Source organism: Poromitra crassiceps (assembly GCF_964638095.1).
Source record: "Poromitra crassiceps genome assembly, chromosome: 22".
Lineage (NCBI taxonomy): Eukaryota > Metazoa > Chordata > Actinopteri > Beryciformes > Melamphaidae > Poromitra > Poromitra crassiceps.
In genome coordinates, this window is record NC_139647.1 from 16,880,367 (window position 1) to 16,885,102 (window position 4,736).

A 4,736-nucleotide genomic window follows, 5' to 3' on the forward strand; every position below is an offset into this window, starting at 1 on the left:
TCGACCAGATGGCTCTTAAGCCTTCACCTCGCAGCACATCTCCTTCCCCCATAATGCTGAGGGGAAATCGATGCCACAGATAGGGAGTCCATTTCCTCCTCCACTGTAGAAGCAAACTCATGTTGCTTCACCCCTGTGGGATGGATATTTTCACAGGCTTTTTACCCGCGGTGCGAGTGAAGCGGATGTGGGCTAGATTGAGAGATGGGCTAGCAGGAGGAGAGATGATGAGGGTGAGCTAAGGAGGGATAGAGAGAGAGAGAGAGAGAGAGAGAGAGAGAGGAGGGGGTGAGAGGTAGAGAAGATGATTTGTGGGAGGAGTTTAGCCTGTATCCAGCCCCATATGAATCGCAGATGTCATCACTCTTCATATGTGGGTGTCATTGGGCTGCAGTGGAATAATGGGTGGTATTCAGTTCTTATCAATTTAAGTTCTTTGGCGCAGAATGGTCGAAGTAGTAACCAATCAGTTGGGTCTGAATACGTCACCGAATCAGTGGCGGATACTAGACAGGCGTCCAGACCCTAATGAAGGATTCATTTGGGCTGGTTACCAGGCTACCAGGCGACTGGGAAGAAGGTGTGGAGAAGAGAAACTGTGAGTGAGAAAGAAGAAAGACGGGTGTTGGAAACAGATGAGCAGAGAGAGAGAGAGAGATGGAGGGAGAAAGAGAAGCAATGAGAGAGAGAGAGAGAGAGAGAGAGAGAAGGGGGGAGAAAGAGAAGCAATGAGAGAGAGAGAGAGAGAGAGAGAGAGAGAGAGGGGTGGACAGGTGAGTATAACATAAACAAAGAGGCATGAAAAGAGCAGTCACTCTGTCTCTGTCTTGCTGTCTATGCACGTCGTCTGTGTCTCTGCACCCGATCTACTAGGAATCACCTCATTCAACGGAAAGGAATTGCTTCAAAATGTCCCCATTCTCTACAACCCAGTTTCTCTGGGGTTGTAGAGATTACTTGCAAACCCCCATTTAATGGGGAGTTGTACAATCTCTACAACCCAGTTTCCCTGGGGTTGTAGGGAAGTTGTATGTAGTTGAATGAGGTGATTCATAGGGTGGTCTCTGGGAGCAGCCGTCAGTTGGCATCAGGGAAATGCAGGGAGACATGAACTCCGCTTTCCCACCACGGTGCGGGGCGGGGGGCCCGGGGGAAAAGGGCGATGAGAGGGGGGTCGAAACGGAAAGTGACAAATGTCGTCTTGGCAAGGAGAGAGAGAGAGATTGTCCTTCTTCCTCTACTGTCTTTACACTCAGTGGAGACACAATAGATGCCTGACATTAGGGACAACTCGTCTGGACGTGAGACATTCCAATAGGACAGATATGGAGATGCAAGGTGAAGGCCCATTAGCCTACTTTCATACCAGAAAAGAAAGGGACCATAAAAGGATTGACCTTTTTTTTTAGCTGAACCGCGATAGAGCAGCAAATGTCCCTGACTGACTGACTGACCGACTGACTGACTGACCGACCATAGAAAAAACAAGACGGTCAGGGGCGGTGTGTGATGTGTTCATAACATTATTTTATACTATTATAGTTCTCGACTCTATAACTTTCCTTGGAAAAGAGTTGGCAACACTGCAGGTCACTGGGGTCAGGCTTTATCTATTTTATATGTTTTTTGAATGAGATCTCAAAGCGTAGCGGAAAGAAAACCTGCAAACGTGCATGCCAGGAACACCTTGCAACATGTGGATAACAGGTTCACAGGGTCTAACTATAGCCGAGCATGCTACATATACTGTGTGTGTGTGTGTGTGTGTGTGTGTGTGTGTGTGTGTGTGTGTGTGTGTGTGTGTGTGTGTGTGTGTGTGTGTGTGTGTCTGTCTGCATATGCCAAATCCTGGAAAACTGTCTGTCCTGCACCTCTAAAGTGGGAAAATGGGTCAGAATGTCAGCTGAAAGCACAGAATGAAACTTATAGCCCAATGCATGTATGTGTACATGTGTGCTTGCGTGTGTGTGCATGTGTGTATGTCTACATATGTGTGTGTGTGTGTGTGTGTGTGTGTGTGTGTGTGTGTGTGTATGTCTATATGTGTGTGCGTGTGTATGTCTACATGTGTGTGTGTGTGTGTGTGTGTGTGTGTGTGTGTGTGTCTATATGTGTGTGCGTGTGTGTATGTCTACATGTGTGTGTGTGTGTGTGTGTGTGTGTGTGTGTGTGTGTGTGTGTGTGTGTGTGTGTGTGTGCACTCATAACGACTCCTCCGACCTCTGAGACGACGTGTTTTGGAAAAGGCGGTGTAGAAGAGAGGTAGCCTAGAAGAGAGGAGTGGGTGTGATTTATTCATAACGACGACTAAAAAGTGACTCACTCTAGAGCCTTTCTGCTGGGCCATGCAGAGCTCGAGTGGGGGAGTATTCATGTGTGTGTGTGTGTGTGTGTGTGTGTGTGTGTGTGTGTGTGTGTGTGTGTGTGTGTGTGTGTGTCTCACCGTCTAAGGGTGGGGGATGAGAGAGAGAGAGAGAGAGAGAGAGAGAGAGAGAGAGAGAGAGAAGGAAGAAGATAAGGAAGAGAAGAAGGGATTCGGGGATTTCAGGACAAAATGACTCCCTCCTCACTGGAATCACTTCATGACTTTCATCTTCAAACCTATCAACCACAAGACACCATGTTTCCATTTGAATGGAACCATCTGGGAATTTTGTTTAGGCAGAGAGTTTTTTAGCAGAGTTAGTTTTGTGACAGATAAAAAATAATGACAGGTTGAAATAATGTAGCATAAAACTGAGCCGTCACCAAAGGGAGGAAACACACATTCATTCAGAGCAAGATTAGAGTGTATCATCATCTCATATTTAAACTGGTTAATTTGATGGTTAATCTGACTTGACAATTTCCATTACCACGGGATATGTAAAAAAAAAAACTCTAGACACACACACACACACACACACACACACACACACACACACACACACACACACACACACAGGCACACACACACACACAGGCACACAGGCACACACACACACACACACACACACACACACAGAGTAATCAAGTAATCTGAAGCTGGGTGGTCAGTCACGTGTGTCTGTCTCTCCAGTACAGTACAATACTACAGCAGTGCTTCTTGCAGACTGGGGGCTCTGAGGCATCAACATCATCTAGACGTGGTCACTCCCACCGGGCCTGAAGGTGAGACCGACGGTGACCTTGGCTCCACTGCTCTGCAAATACTCCGATATCATCTTCCAGCCAGCAGAAACACAATCCTCCCCCCATTCAGCTCACCTTACCCAGGCATGGAGTGACGAGCCGGGGGAGAGGAATCCACTTGGTCCCATCACATCAAATATACACCACCCGCCTGCTGCCGAGGATCTTGGTGGGCTTATGTCAAATTCACAAACTTTGAAGAAACCCCCCCCCCCCAACCTGCTGCGCCCTGATTGGCCGCGCAGCAACAGAGTTCTGTCCAATCAGCCATCTCCCCTGAGGAGAGTGAGTGTTGGGTTTGACTCATCAATAATGAAAGGGATTATGCAAGCGGTGTGTGTGTGTGTGTGTGTGTGTGTGTGTGTGTGTGTGTGTGTGTGTGTGTGTGTGTGTCTTCTCTTCTTTCTGTGTACATCTCTATTGCAGGTATAGCACAGTCAGTGGAGGGCGCCACCCTGAGGAGTAAAGGAATAATGCACGCAGACTGGGGAAAAGATCGAGGCCCAAGGGTCTGCTGGCTTTCATTTCACGCAAACAATTTGGTGAAATTGGGATGAAAACAGGGTGTGTGTGTGTGTGTGTGTGTGTGTGTGTGTGTGTGTGTGTGTGTGTGTGTGTGTGTGTGTGCGTGCGTGCGTGCGCGCGCGTGCGTGCGTGCGTGTGTGTGTGTGTGTGTGTGTGTGTGTGTGTGTGTGTGTGTGTGGGGACAACATAAAATGCGTATAGACAACTAAAATGCACTAAATGTTAAATAGCCAATAGGGCACTTTCTACTGTGGGGTGACTGGCATCACTAAGGCAATGTTCACATTACAGGCAAATCTGATTTGCTGATAAAGTCATTAATCATCATTATCTTGATTGGTTCCCCAAATCTGATTTGAGAGTGTGTCCGCACTGCCACAAATCTGATTCTCAAGTCAGATCTGTGTGTCCAGACCTAAACAGCCTATCTGCATGGGTTGCTATGGTAACGACGTGGACGTGGACGTGGACGTGGGATTGTTTTATTCTCTTATTTTACCTGACTTACTTTTTAAACTTTTTTATTGTTTGTCTTTTTATATGCTCTTTTATGTTGTCATGACTTGTCATATATGTGTCTATGTTTTAAGCTCTTGCACCCCAATTCCAATGTAGTTTCGACTGCAAATGGTAAATAAACTGACTCTGACTCTGACTCTGTCAGTAAATACGTACATTGGTGATGTGGTTTTCCTGCGCAGAAGCATTTGATGACTAGTTGCGAGTGACGTTCAAATCAGATTTGGTGGATCTGCGCGTCCACACTGAAGTCACATCAGTCAAAAGCACATTTGAAGCAGGTTGGAAACTACCTCCATATGTGGTTTGGGACAAGTGACACAAATCAGATTTGGAGCGTCCAGAATCATAAAACCAATCTGGATAAAGTCATTAATAGGTCACTAAAGTTCACAAATCAGATTTGGCCTCCTAGTCTGAACATTGCATGCCCATAATCACAGTAAAGGATGCATATAGCTTTTAAATAACAACAAACTATCACACCATACAGTACCATCTGAAAAGTAGTCTTCCAACAA